This window comes from Macrotis lagotis, chromosome 1 (genome assembly GCF_037893015.1).
Source record: "Macrotis lagotis isolate mMagLag1 chromosome 1, bilby.v1.9.chrom.fasta, whole genome shotgun sequence".
NCBI lineage: Eukaryota > Metazoa > Chordata > Mammalia > Peramelemorphia > Peramelidae > Macrotis > Macrotis lagotis.
Window position 1 is genome coordinate 36,240,693 of NC_133658.1, and position 15,529 is coordinate 36,256,221.

Below are 15,529 nucleotides of genomic sequence, written 5' to 3' on the forward strand. Positions count from 1 at the left end.
TTGCTCATCCAAAGCCTGCCTCAAATTTTCCAAATTATATGGCATGAAGAGGAGGTCATCCTCCAAGAATTCAAGGGTGCATACACCGTCCATCTCTATAAAGGTGACCGGAATAGCTTGTCCCGTTATAATCACAGGGATGTTTCACTCCTAATCATTGTTGGGAAGATTGTTGCCAGAGCCCTTCCCAAAAGGCTGATGCTTAGCTGGAAGATGGCCACCTCCCTGAGCCCGTCTGGACCAGAAAGAGTGGAGGAGCAGTGCCCATGGTGTCGACCGCCCGGCAACTTTAGGAGAAACACCACCAGCAGGACAGAGGTCTGAATACAAAATCAAGACAAGGAAGCCCTGGAGGAAGTGGGGTCTGATAATCGGTAACCCTTTCCACGCCTGCGCTGAAGGCGGAGGCGGGGATTGAGTCATTTCCGCTTCCTCCCAGCTGTCAGTCTTGAACCCTGCTTTCCAGGTCAAGGCCAGTAGGGTCTCGGGAGAGGCCGAGAGCGGCCAGAGGGGGGCGCTGCGGCCACGCTCGCGATATTTCAGCTTTACCCACTCGCGAGACCCGGGAGCCAATGGGCGGCGCCGCTGCTGCCCCGCTTCCGGTTTGGGATTTTTCCCCCCCTTCACTTGGAACTTCCGGTCTGACCCGCGGGGCTCCTGCTCTTTGGGAAGGTGCTGGAAGGCGGCCCCGCCCCCAAGGTGCCCCTGCTCCGCCGGAGCCCGGCCCGGGGCGCCCCGGGACCCCCACACCGGTGCCGGGGAGCCCCAGAGAGAGCACCGGCAGCAAGGAGGGAGGCCTGCTCGTGGGCACGCGGGCGTCGGGGCCGTCCTGCGGGGATGAGCGACGTGGGCCGGCCCAGAAAAGTGGGCCCTGAAGGGGAGACTCGGCCAGGCGTGAGAGGGGACGTGTAGTTCCAGTTAGAGATTCGCAAAGGGTTCTGCAAACACAGCGCCAGATTAATGTTAGTCATTGTTATTGTTAGATGTAATGACTTTATGTACATTTGTGCGCTTTTTTGTATTGGCAAAGAATGAGGAACGGTGGGATACGATGGGGGGAATGGAGTGCTCTTGCCACTAATATAGAAGGGGAGGTTTTGGAGCGCACAGGGAAGACTGGGATGAGCTGATGCATCCTGCAGAGAGCAGAAGCAAAAGAGCAACAGACATGGAAAAGCGCTTTGGCAGCCCGACCTCGGCAATAAGCGGAAGACCAATTATATAACATATCATCCACGTGTTGACAAAAAGGAACAGACTCCGGATGTAGAAGGACATTTTTTTTGAGCCTGTCTAACATGGGAATCTGTACTGATTGTGCATATTGGTTGCAAGTCTTTTGATTTTCTTTTAAATTGGCAGAGAGGAAGGAATGAGAAAAAAAGTAAATTTTATATATTAAAAAAACAAATTACAGAACAATTTGGAGGCACCATGTGAAGAGCTCTAAAATCAGAAGAGATTGTATTTTATCTTGGAGGATATGTATTGCTACAAAAGAATAAATCAGAAAAGGTGAAGTCTTGTTGTGCTTGCCTTAGGAAGTTATCAAGAATCTGAAGAATAGAAAGCTCCCTTGAAATCGGAAGCCCTCATTTGGAAGAAGGATTAGGCTCATTTTTGCTTCATCCCAAGGGATAAATTACCGAGGGCAATGGATGGAACTTAGGATGGTGCAAATTTAGACTTGATAAAAGGACATACTTAACAGAGAGATTTCTCAAAGTGGAATGCGTTCCCTTCAGAGGCAGTGACCTCTTCTTTGTTTCTCTGATCTCTCTGAACCATATGCTTCATAGTGGTATCACTGAGTCAATGGGGATATACAGTTTAGAGACTTATTTGCTCCAACCTATTTTTCTAGCCTGATTTCATATTCCTCACATTATGCAGAATATGATCAAACATATTTGTCCACTTGCCCATATAAGAAACCCTATTTAAGGGGTGGCTAGGTGGCGCAGTGGCTAGAGCACCAGCCCTGGAGTCAGGAGTACCTGAGTTCAAATCTGGCCTCAGACACTGAAGAATTACCTAGCTGTGTGGCCTTGGGCAGGCCACTTAACCCCAATGCCTTGCAAAAAAACTAAGAAAAAAAAAGAAACCCTATTTAAGGGACCTCTTTAGTTAATGGCAATATGATCATTTCTTGGGTGTGCTGTAAAAAAGAATTCTTAAGTTAGTTAAGGCCCTCTGAGATCTTCAAATTTTGTGAGTAAGAGCAAATCCAAACTTTAAGACCCTTCAGTACTTGGTTTCAACCTACTTTGATTTCGTAGTTTTTAATTGCTTGGTTTCTCCCTTCATTATCTATTTCACCATCAGGCTGATGGTGCTGGCACTAAATATTTCTATCTCCCATCTGTGAACTACAGTAGAACTATCCATGAGACCTAGAACACATTCCTGTCTTGTTTGGCCTTTGCCTCTTCGATTCCTTATCTTCCTACAAAGCTTACCTTGAATGCCACCTTCCCCAGGAAGCCTTTCCTGCTCCCCAGTTAATGGTTCCTCAACCCTCCACTGGTTTTCCTGTGCTTCTGCAGTATCTCCTCAGGATCATGCCAGTTTGAGGGGGAAAAGATTATTTCCTTTGTTCCTTTCTCCCCCTCCACAACCCTCTTCCCTGCTACCCTCCTAGCCCCCAGCACATGGTAAAATGATTTTGCTCTATTAGGTATCTAACGATTTGTTGAATTGATTTGTATCATGGGAACAACCCAGGATCTTCTTCTACTTCAGTGGGGAGGTGACATGGGAAGGCAGGAGGAAAAGGGAAATAAGTTTCTAGAACACCCACCATGTGCTGGGACTTCTTGCCTGTGAATGTGGGCACTTCTAATGTGGTAAATGTTAACATGTAATTTCTGTCCCTCCCCAGCTCTGCCTCTTGTGACCTCTGTCACAAGATGAGAGCATTGAGGAAGAAGGAATGCTATCTGTCTTCCTGATAGCCAGGGCCAGCATGGTGAATGGAATCTTCTGCTTCCTGAAATCCCAGCTCATTCCTAAATGTGAGATAGATTCCTTTCCCATACCCTATAACCCCTGAACTTGTGGCTGCCCTGGAAAGTAGACTGAGTGTGAGAAGGAGCCTGGCTATTCCTTCCTACCCCCAAAATACTCCTGCATTTATTTTGTGTTCAGTTCTCTGAGTGCATATTGTTTCTCCCTCTGGACACTGAAGGATAAGGACTCTCTGGTGCTTAGTAGAAAGTGCTTCATCAATGCTTGATGACTTAGAGGAGAGCAAACCAAACCCCTAACAGCAGAAGGGATTCTTCAGAGACCTCTCAGGTCTTAAAGTACTGAACCAATATTGCAACCTAGGTCCTGAGACTCTAAGTCCAGCCCATGCCAGGGCTATATGGTTTGACTGGTTGTTATTGTTTGTCCTTCATTGAAGAGAATTGTGATATCAGGGAAATGATGCCAGTGCCATGAAATTGTATTGTATTCATGTGAGGGAGGACTGGAAAGTCATCAGCTTAACTTTCACCCCCTGAGGCCAGTGCACCAGTGTACATCAGGAAAACTGGAGATTGTCCTGGATGCATTGGGAAACTTTGGCCTTTTAAAGTTAAAGTCTTTCCTAGGTCTCAGTTTGAGGCAACTAAAATCCAGTGATTTCAGACTAGGAAAGAAATGAGTCAAAGGCATCTTCTTTCTAGTCAAAAAGGCAAAAAATCAATCTGGGAGGAGAAGACCTTCAAAATTTCTAGCCAAAAGAGGAATAATTGCTATATACCTTCACTTTGAGCCAATCAGGGCCTAAACAGTAACCAAATGGGGCTTGAACTGGGACTTCTTGGGACTGGTGGATTGGTTGGTTGTTGTTCTTCAATCTTGAATTGGACCAAAATGACTTCATTGTGATGTGAGTCAAGTTACAATGTGTTCCTCTGTGACTGATTAGATCAATGTGAGCTTGGAATGCTGATCCAAACGTCACACAAAATAGTCCCTCTGAACATTTAGGGTGAATTCTCTAAATTTGCACATCACACCTTTGTTTTGAGCTACTTCAATTCTGCCTTACAGAGCACAGCATTTTTTCTAATGAGGTCAGGCCATAGTGGATCATCCTGGACCATTGTCTCCCTTGTCACACTATCAATTCCAGAGATCTTAAGAGAGACCTTGAGAATGTTCTTGTATTGATTTTTCTGTCCACCATGTCAGTGCTGTGTGAGTTCCCCACTAAGCAGTTTTTTTGGCAAGCATATATTCAGCATTCAAACAAGGTGGCCAGTCCATCAGAGTTGGTCTTTCTTCTGTAGAATTTGAATGTTTGATGGTTGAGTTTGAGAAGACTTTAGTGACTAGTTTCCTATCCTGCCATCCGATCTTCAGAATCTTCCTAAGGGGGCAGCTAGATTGTGCAGTGGATAGAGCACCTTCTGTAGAGGGTCAGCCCCTGGGAGTGATTTTCACATATAACCTTGGTGACTTTTTCCATCAAAGATACGTATGTATTATTGTTCATTGTGTGGATTTGTTGGCTCTCCAGTGAACCCTGACTTGGGATAATCTGTGACTGTGGAGGCGGTTGTAGTTTTTTCTGATAGAGAAGTATGCAGATTTCTAAGAAAAAATATTGTAAATTTACCCAGGAAACTGTGAAACGGGGTCTCCTTTAACCAGTCATTCCTGAGATAAGTTTTTGTTATAAAAAGTCTGAATTTCCAAAAATAAATTTGGTAGATTTTTACATCCCAACCTTGCATGTTTAGGTATGTTTTCTACTCGACCCAGTTCTCGTAAGTTCATGTCCAGACCCACACCAGAGCTATCACAGGCAATAACCTGCCCTTAAGTCAGGAGGACCCGACTTCAAATCCAGCCTCAGACACTTAATAATTATCTAGCTGTGTGAACTTGGGCAAGTCACTTAACCCCATTGCCTAGCAAAAACAAATAAACAACAAAAAAAAAGAATCTTCCTAAGACAATTCAAATGGAAGCCATCCAAGTTTCTGGCTTGGTGTTAGTATTCTGTCCAGGTTTTGAAGCATACAATAATGAGGTAGAGATAGGGTGGGTTCAAGGAAGACTAGTACCTCTGGTCTGTGGTGGTGCAAAAAGGAGTTACTTGGAAAACAATGTCTGATGTTGTTCTAGGTCATACCTCCTAGGGAACACATGAATCTTAGTTTCTCACCCTTTAATATCTTCAATTTTGGAAATTATTAAGATTAAGAAATTGACTGTACATTAATTAGATTGGTTTAGTTTGGGCATTTGACAAAATAACATTAATCTGTTGTTCATTTGACCAGTATACTGTATGATTTCCTGTGCAGTAAGTATAAAATGAATATTCTTGACTTTCTTAATGACAGCAACAATGCAACTATTCCTCGGATATAACTATTGACTGGCTAGAGAATTCCCAAGTCCTTGTCCAATTCAACTAATCTTCTCTTCTGAAATCAGATCTGTGTTTAACTTTTGTATGAATTGTAACTGCATTGGATACAGAGGGCAGGAAGTCTATTGATTACTAAATGTGTGACAAGTATTTATTTCATTAGTACTTCATATGACTTGGAATAGATTCTTTTGGGATTGGATTTCCTGCATGTCAAGTTTGACCACCCATTGAAATATCCATCCTTCCCAGGGTTCATATAGAGAGCCATGTATGTTTATGCCTAGACTCTTTTAAAGGGGCCATAGTGAATGAATATATTCCCACCCTAAAACCTCTCAAGTCTATCTCCCAGACTTCAAGTTGGTAGAGATTCTTGGTTCGATATTGAAACTAATAGATCAATGTTATTGATTCCAGAAATCCTGAGATGCAACAAAAGTATGGATCGATTCTCTGCTTCTTGTGTTCATTTTGGTCTAACAATTAACACCAAGAAAACACAGGTGTTCCATTAGCCAGCATCATACCAGTCATATGTGGAACCATTGATTACAGCAAGAGGAGAAGTTTAGAATACTGTGGACAAATTCACTTATCTTCCCAGTGTCCATTCCAAGGAGGTACACATCAACAATGACGTTGACACAGGCATTGCCAGAGCTAGCTTAGAGCTTGGGAGGCTCCAAAAGAAAGAATGGGAGAAAAGAGGCATTAGACTGACTACCAAACTGAAGGTCTGCAGAACCATTGTGCTGACATCTTGGCTATATGTTTGTGAAACCTGGACAGTCTACCAGAACCACTTCAGGAAACAGAATCACTTCCATTTAAATTATCTTATGTAGATTCTGAAAATCACCTGGTAGGAGAAGATACTAGACACTCAGGACCTTTCTCCAGCTAAACTGCCTAGCATTCCAACATGATATCAGAGAGAGCAACTACGATGGACTGTACATATTGTTAGAATGCCAGATATATGCTTGACAAAAAAAAAAAAATTTATAGAGAACCCACATAGGGCAGCACTCACAAGGGGGTCAGAGGAAGCAATACCAAGATATCCTGAAAGTCTTATTGAAAAATTTTAGAATTGACTGTACAGCATGGTAGACACTGGCCCAGGACCACCCAACATGATGTGCCTTCATCAGTGAAGGTGCTACACTCTATAAGGAAGGCAGAATTGAAGGCGCTCAAAGGAAACGTGACATCTGTACGTTTAGTGCACCCAGCCCAGGTGTTCACATGGACTATTCGTGTCCAACCTGTGGTAGGGCATTGTCTCAAACATAGTGGTGTCATTTTGGTCTTCTTTGATAATGATGGTCAAGAACCAATCCTGCTAGTGGTAGTATTTCCAAAGTGACTATGCCATGGAGGCTGTGCCATTGAGAGAGAGGGAGGCAGGCAAGGAAGGAGAGAGAAATTAGAGTTCTACAAGATGGAAGAAGTGGGAGAAGAAAAGATTTCAATTGAAAGCAAATATCCACAGAGCAGGCATTCCAAAGTATTTTATGGTGAGTCATTGGGAGAACAGGGGAGAAAGAATGGTAGTCATGGATTGGGTATTGGGTGGAGAATGGGATATATAAAATAATAACCAGGGGTCCAGAATCATTAGGATAGGTTGGGTATGATCAAGTTAGATCAATGAGTTCAGAAGGCTTATTAGCTTCTGTAGGGGTTCAGCCTCAGAAGGGTGAGGTGTTGGGCAGCTCAGGAGAGACTTGACCATTGAATAGAGCTAATGGAATGGCATTTCAGTTTTATCCCTTCAAGCCAGGCCAAGAGATAGGTAGGTGGAGGTAGTAGGAAGAAATGGTATGTCTTTGTCTCCTGTAGGCAAGAAGGTCACTTTGTCAGTGAGAAAAGTCCGTGCAGGAGGAGACCAACACAAGATGATGTGGCATCTCTTTGATCTTCCTCAGGGGAATACTCCATATGGATGGTCACCCCTCTCTGTGATCTCCATGGGGCAGGAAGTGAGCCTGTGGCCAGGACTCAGTACATATTTCATATTGAGGCTGCTTTACCAGTCATCCCAAAGATTATTGTCCTTGGTCATTATAAAGGACCCCAGTTGTTGGTTTAAGCCCCGAGTTGCTCTAGTTGCTCTCAAAGCTGCCCTTTGAAGCATTGGAGTATTTGAAAATCATACAGAAGGCCCTCCAATGGTGGCTAAATTCCTGAGTTCCCTGTGTTGCATTCTAGAGCCACTTCTTCCTCCAGTCCCTCATTATCCTATGTCCCAAGGCTGATGATGAATGCTGTCCTGGGATGGGGTCCCTGGTGTGGGGTTCCCTGCTTGTTACTTTCTAAGTTTTTGGGAAGAGCTCCTTCCCTGGTTAGATATTGTTTGGATATGCCTACCTACCATAGGCAAATCACAGTGACTAGGGAGTGTTTGCAGTTTTGCCTCAGGACTAATATCTGCCAGCATAGTTACTTTGGAAGTACTATTGAATTGAGACAGTGAACTCCCAGTAAAAACTTAGACAAATAACTTTACTTCTCATAGCCTTATTTTCCTCTTCTTTAAAATCAGGGACTTGCATTTTATAATCTTGAAGATCCTTCTAATCCTACATTAATGCATGAAATAAAGATTCTTTGAGGTCCTCTCCAGCTCTAAGTCTCTACAGTGTAGTGTCCTGACCAAGAGCTGTGATTGCTTCCCTCTTCTCTGTCCAGGTCTTGTGCTTTATCTGGAATCTGGAATATTATGTTTACTTCTGAGCACCACATTTCAAGAACAGTGATTAGTTGGAGAATGAACAGAGGAGGCCAACCTAGTTGATTAGTAGATCATACTTACTAGTTGTTTTTGAGAGAAGACCTAGGGGAACATAGTAGTTGTCTTTAATTGTTTAAAGATCCTTTGAGTAGAAGGAGTCAATTTAATTCTTCTTGACCCCAGAGGATAGACATAGGATGCATATATGTAAGTTATGAAAGGAAAACTGTCTACAAATTTGTTACTCTGAAGTAGAATATTTTCGATGAGTATCCTTTGTGGTACTCAGATTTGTGTCTTGGAAGACCTTAAATTCCAGCACTGTTAGAATCACCCTCTAAGATAAAGTAAGGAATTATTCCTGGGTAAGCAAAATGTGTTTGTTTTTCAGGAATCTATGACATTCAGGGATGTGGATGTGGAATTCATCAGGGAGGAGTGGGTATCCTTGGACACTTCTCAGAAAAAGTTGTACAGGGGTGTGATGCTGGAAAACTATGCGAACTCGATCTGCCTGGGTAAGGACAGCTTCTCTCTTTGAGGTAGAACTTGCCCACTGGGATATCTGCTTCCTCCCTTAACAAATACTTTGGACTTGTTCAAGAGTTTAAATATTTGTTTTAAAAAAATTAACATTTTCTTTCTTCCATCCCCACCCTTCCTTCCCTTACATTGTAAAACAAGAAAAAAAATCTATGTAAGAAATATGCATAATCAAGCAAAACATATTCACATATTGACCATATCCATAAGTATGTGTCTCATCCTATAATTGAACTTATCACTTCTCTGTCAGAATTTTTATTATTATTCCTTTGGAATTATTGTTGATTATTGCATTAATCATTGATCTTATACCATTCAAAATCGTTTGTCTTTGTGGTGTTGTTAATGATAAATTTTTCTGATTCTGCTTACTTCATGCTGTAAAAGTTGTTGCAAATTTTCTAAAACTTTCATGAAACAATCTTCTCATGTACATCACAATAATCTGTTGTATTTATATGCCATAATTTGTTTGGAGATTACCAAAGTAATGGGTAACCCCTTGACTAGGACCCTTGACTAGGACACCTTAAGTGGCCCAGTGGAGAGATCAGTGTGCCTAGATTCAGGAAGGCTGATCTGGGTTCAAATCTGCCTTAAATATTTACTTGTTATGTGACCCTAGGCAAGTCACTTAACCCTGTTTGCCTCAGCTATCAAATTATCTGGAGAAGGAAATGGCAAACCTCTCTAGAATCTTTTCCAAGAAAACCCTAAATGGGGTCATGGAAGTGTCAGATATGGTTGAACCTCAAAACTTATGGTTTTGGAGATAGACCACAAATTCTTAGTTCTTTGGTCAAAACTCAGGATACTTGTTCTATGTCTTCCTAGTCCAAAAAAACCTTTGTTTTATAGGTTGGAAATTGGCAACTTGATTTTTGGTCCCTAAATGTTTAACTTCCCCAATCCCTTTTGTTTCAGATCCAAGATTCTCCCTAATAATCTCTGTGCACCTATCAGCACATATAAAATATTCCTATTGTTTTTAGAAGAGAGTAAGTAAAAGAAACTAATTTCTTTCTGAGTCCAAATCTATATACCATTCTCCAGGAGTATAAACTATCCTTAGAAATTTTATGTACTCTGGGTCTTTCTAGAATGTCTACTTTTTTCTAGTGAAAGTCTAGACCAGAATTATTTCTTTTTCTAAAGTCTTTTGGGAAGATGGCAAAGAAAAGGCAGTATACATATATAAGAGGGTATGGGTGTCAGTTGAATATAATAAATGGTGTCTAAAAATCAAAATTAAGTGGTGACATAAAAGAATGCATTAGGAGAAGGGGAAAGGGAGAAGTTGAGTGGGCTAAATTATCTTGCAGTAAAGAGACACAGAAGAACTTTTTCAATGGAAGGAAAAATGGGGAAGATGGATGGGAGTGCTTGAACCTTACTTTCTTCTGAATTGGCTTAGAGAGGGAATAATATACATATTTAATAAGGTAGAGAAATCTCTGTTACCCTACAGAAAAGTAAGATGGGATAAGAAAATGAGAGGGAAGGCTTTGATAGAAGTGAGAGTGGAGCAGGGAAAGTAATAAAAAAAAGGAAAATACTGGATGAGAGGATGATAGGAGAGAAGAATAGGATAAATGGGAAAATAGGAAGGAGAGAAACTACAGTCAGTAGTCCTCCCTGTGTAAAAATTCTTACCACAAGTTTTTTGAATAAAAATCTTCATTTTTCATATATAGATGTCTGAATCAAATTTATTAAAATAAGAGCCATTTCCCAATTGATAAATTGTCAATGGATATGAGCAGGCAGTTTTCAAATGAAGTAATCAAAGCTATCTATAGCTATGTGAAAAAAATGGTCCAAATCTTTATTGAAGAAAGACATGGAAATTAAAATGATTTTGAGGCATCATTTCAAACCTGTCAGCTTGAATAATTAATTGGACAGAAAAGGAAAATGACAAGTGTTGGAAGGAATGTGGGAAAATTGAAACAATAATGCACTACTGGACTTGTGAAGTGATTCAGTGATTCTGTAAAGCTCTTTCAAACTATACCCAAAGAGCTATAAAATCAAGTATATATATATTGACTTAACAGTACCATTACCAGATCTGTATTCTAAGAGATAAAAAATTTCATAGAAAGAACTTATATATAAAAAAAATTTAAAGCAGCTTTTTTTGTGGTACAAAGAATCAGAAATTGAGGTTGTACCCATTGAGGAATGGCCTAATTATACTTTATGATTATGATGGAATATTATTGTGGTAAAAGAAATGATGAGCAGGTTGCTCTCAAAAAAGCCTTGAAAGAATTCCAAGAACTGATATAAAGTAGAATATTGTACATATTTACAGCAATATTATATATGATAAATAGTTTTCAGCAATATAATTATCTAATACAATACAGAGGGACTAATGATAAAAAAAAATACTATTCCTCTCTAAAGAAAGAACTGATGGAATCTGAATACAGATTGAGGCATACTCTTTTAAAACTTCCTTTTTCTTTTTTTTTTTGCTTTGTGTTTTTTTTTTTTACAACTTGACTGTATGGAAATATGTTTTGCATCACTGCTAATGCATAACCTACATTAAATTGCTTGTCTTCTCAGTTGGGGAAGAATGGGAGGAATGGAGGGAGAGAATTTCTACTCAAATTTTAAAAATGAATATTAAAACATTATTTTGGCATGTAATTGGGGGAAAAGAAAATATTAAGTAAATAATCCTAAAGTGTTCAATAATTTTAAAACTTAAAACTCGTTGTTAAAGAAACAAAACTAGCTAATAGTGCTCTTGACAGTATAAGCAACATTTCACTTTTGTTCCTATCAAGGATAAGGAAGATTGAATTAATAGTTGACAGTCTTTAGAATTGTTCCATTGTCAATGAAGAGGATTTACAGTTTCCAAACCAGATGTCACCTACCAATTGGAGAGAAAAGGATTTTGGATGCCACAGGGAGACACCCCAGGAAACAACTGCTTAGGTGAATACATGAAAATTGAACGGATGAATCATTGCGAAAAACGACTATTTGTCATTAGGAGAAAGCTACACAGAGAGATCTTCCAAGAGTTATTCAAGTGACAAAATGAAAATGAAGCAGATGAGTCAATGTAAGCAATAGTTTTGTTGAGGAACATTTGTAAAACGTTGGACAGGGTGTTATGTCCTTTGAACTCCCTCTCTGGAGAAATTATTGGTTGCATATGGAACAGTATAAACAAAGAAGAAAGAGGGGCAGTTAGCGCAGCATAGAGCACTGGTACTGGAGTCAGGAAGACCTGGCCTTGGGCTGTTTGAACTTGGACAAGTCACTTAACCTTATTGCCTTGCAAAACCCTTCTCTCCATCACCCCACCACCCCCAAATAAAAGAGAAAAGGGTGAGGTAATAGTTGACACTTGAAAGTAAGTCCTCTGAACTGGTCAAAACAAGGAAGAACATACACACAAACACACATAGAGTTGGGTATAGAACTATGTTTCATTCCATGGGGGATATAGGGTGAGGGGAAAAGAGAGAAAATGGATTAGAATAAGATTAAAGAAGGAGTTAATACTAAATAAACTATTAAGTTTCTTTAAAAATTATATTTCTTTTTAAAGTGGCAAAGAATGGGAATCTTTGATGCCCATCTGTTAGTGAATGGTTAAACAAGTGGTATATAAGTGGTAAACAAAATGCTATAAAAATGTGACAGAATCCAACTATGTCATAAGCAATGATAATAGGTATGATTTGACAAAAACCTGGAAGACTTGTATAAACAGATACAAAGTGGGTGCAGGAAGCAGGAGGAGAATTTATACAATGTCAGCAATATTATAAATTGAACAACTTTAAAAGTTTTAGGATTTCCAATTTCCATAATCACCTACAATAATTTCAGAAGACTCATGATTAAACCCATTGCCCACCCCATGACAGAGAAGGAAAGGACTCAATGAGTGTAGAATGAAACATATATACATGTATTTTTCTTCTGGACAGGGCAAATGGGAAGATTTGTTTTATTTGACTCTACATGTTTGTTACAGTAATTTTGTTTTCCTTTTATTTTTAGCTGGGCAGGGAGGAAGAGAAGACAGATTTTTGCTGCTTAAAAAATAAAATTTAATTATTTAAAAAGAAAAATATTTAAAAAGAAGCTAAAGTCTGATTCTTTGGTATAGACTGATGGACTAGAACAGGGATTAGCAGACTATGGTCCAGTTGCTAAATTCAGGTCCCCATTAATTTTTTTGACTCACAGTAAAGATTTTTTTTTATTTTAAAATTTAAAACATTTTAAACTGAAAAATCATTAAAAAATTGTCAATAGGCTAGATTTGGTACTTGCTTCAAAGCTGTGAACTCAAGTTAAAAAATAAGAATACATTCTCAGATGTTCTCAATGTGCAGATGTATTTTCTTTGAATTTTACTTATTTGTTATAGAGGAGGGCTTTTGATTTGGGGAGAGAAAGAGATTTTAGTGAGTAGCAATAGAATTTAAAAAAGAAGAAAAATTTCCAAGAAACATTAAAAAATATACAATGGTAAGAAGGACAGATATAAAGATATACATGCAAGTAACACAGTTTTGTTAATACCAGGCTAAGCTTAGTATGCACTTTACATTTCTCCTATCCTCCTTTTCAAGTCTAAATAGATTTCTTCATTTTCTTCTTTTCAGTTTTTTCCCACCCTGTCTCAACTCAAAATGTGGGTGATTATTTGCAAGATATGAAAGCCATATTTTTTGTGCCTATAATTCTTATATTCAAATGTTGTTCATTTGCAGGATAGTTCTTTTTCATCCCTCTTTTTTTAGGACACTTAGAAAAAATTTAATCCTGATTCTATTAAGTATATTAATTATGTTTCATTGGATTTTAAATAGCATATATTGAGTTCCCTGTTTAAATAAAGTTAGACTGAGCCTCTCAAACAAGGAGGCATGAGAGTAGTTATAAAATTTATGAACAGAGCTTTTGAGAAAGAGAAAAAAGAGACTGTACTAATCAATTCATTATTTTCCCTTCAGAGAACAAAGCATTTAATCTATATTGGAGAATTCAAAATGGACAAAAACATAATGGATGTGAAATGTGAGAAGACCTTCCTTGAGTACAAAGAACTTGTTTTGCATGCAAAACCAGGATGGAAATCATATGTATGTAAGCTCAGGGCTTAGTCAACATAAGAGAGTTCATATAGGAGAGAAACCTTATAAATGTAATGAATGTGGGAAGACTTTTAGTATTAAAATGCAACTGATTGATCATCAAAGAATTCGCACTGGAGAGAAGCCTTATGAATGTAATGTATGTAGGAAAGCCTTTAGTAGGAGACCAGTCCTTGTTCAACATCAGAGAATTCACACTGGAGAGAAACCTTATGAATGTAGTAAATGTGGAAAGTATTTGGTAGGAGGATGGTATTTACTTGACATCAGAGAATTCACACTAGAAAGAAACTTTATGAATGTAATTTATGTGGAAAGGCTTTCTGTATGAAGGGAGACCTTACTCATATCAGCAATTTCATTCTAGATGGGAGCTTTTGTATTGTAATGAATGTGGGAAGGTCTTCAATGTGAGGTCAACACTTACACCAGAGTTCACATTGGAGAGAAACCTTATGAAATTAATCAATGTGAGAAATGTTTTAGTAAAAAAAAAATAGCTCTTTCTCAACTTGAGAAGTTTCATTTAGGAGAGAAACCTTATGAATATAGAAAATGTAGGAAGACCTTCAACACAAAGTCATCTCTTACTGGGAATCAGAAAATTCATACTAGAGAAAAACCTTATGAGTATAAAGAATGGAAAAGCCTTTATTCTAAGAGCAATTCACACTATAAAACATCCTTATGAATGTAATGAGAGTGGAAAGGCCTTTAGTCAAAAATATTCTCTGATGAGACATCAAAGAATATATACTGGAGAGAAACCTTACGAATGTCAATGTGGGAAGGCCTTCAACAGGAAATCGCATCTTACTGCTCTTCAGAGAGTTCATACTGGAGAGAAACCTTATGAATGTGATCAGTTTGGGAAGGCTTTCAGTATGAAAATTTCTCTTATGAAACATCAGAGAATTCATACTGGGGAGAAACCTTATGAATGCCTTGAATGTGGGAATGCCTTCACTCTGAGGAAACAACTTATTATTAATCAGATAATTCATACTGCAAAGATTCCTTAGGAATGTAATGAATGTGGGAAGACCTTTAATCAAAAAGATTCTTTTTTGAGACATCAGAGAATTCATACTGGAGGAAAACCTTAAAAATGTCATGCATGTGGGAAGGCCTTCAGTAGAAAGTCTCATCTTACTGTGCATCAGAGAATTAATACTGGAGAGAAATCCTATGAATGTAATCAGTGTGGGAAGTCCTTTAGTCATAAGATAACTCTTACTCATCATGAGAAGTTTCATTCAGGAGTAAAACTTTCTGAGTGTGGAGAATGTGGAAAGGCCTTTAACAAAAAAAGTCACATCTTACTGTGCATCAGAGAATTCATAGTGGAGAGAAACCTTATGAATGTAGTGAATGTGGGAAGGCCTTCAGGAAGAAGGCAGTATTTACTAAACATCAGAGAATTCATACTGGAAGGAAACCTTATGAATTTAATGAATGTGGGAAGGCCTTCACTCTGAAGAAACAACATTCATTGGAAAATGCATACTGTAGAGAAACCTTATTAAGTGTAATAAATGTGGGGAGGTCTTCAATAAGAAGAGTTCTTTTACACAACATCAAAAAATTCATACTGGGAATAAAACAACAATGACTATAATGGTAAATCTTATTTATTGTAATAAATATAGGTAGAGTTTTCATGTAAGTTCAGGACTTACTGGACAACTAACTCATCATAAAATTCATACTGGAGAGAAACCACATGAATATATT

At 38.9% G+C, this 15,529-nt stretch overlaps 1 long non-coding RNA gene across 3 annotated transcripts; it reads left to right on the forward strand.

Moving 5' to 3' along the window:
* The first annotated feature begins 671 nt into the window (after positions 1-671).
* Positions 672-14,014, forward strand: LOC141495816 (uncharacterized). 3 transcript variants are annotated; one of them, XR_012470859.1, is made up of 4 exons: positions 672-962; positions 8,503-8,629; positions 11,459-11,742; positions 13,655-14,014. It is a non-coding gene; the product is annotated as an uncharacterized LOC141495816 (long non-coding RNA). The 3 variants fall into 3 exon arrangements; XR_012470861.1 differs by having other exon boundaries at positions 11,459-11,612; XR_012470863.1 differs by lacking the exon at positions 672-962 and adding an exon at positions 6,681-6,894.
* The last annotated feature ends 1,515 nt before the right edge of the window (positions 14,015-15,529 follow it).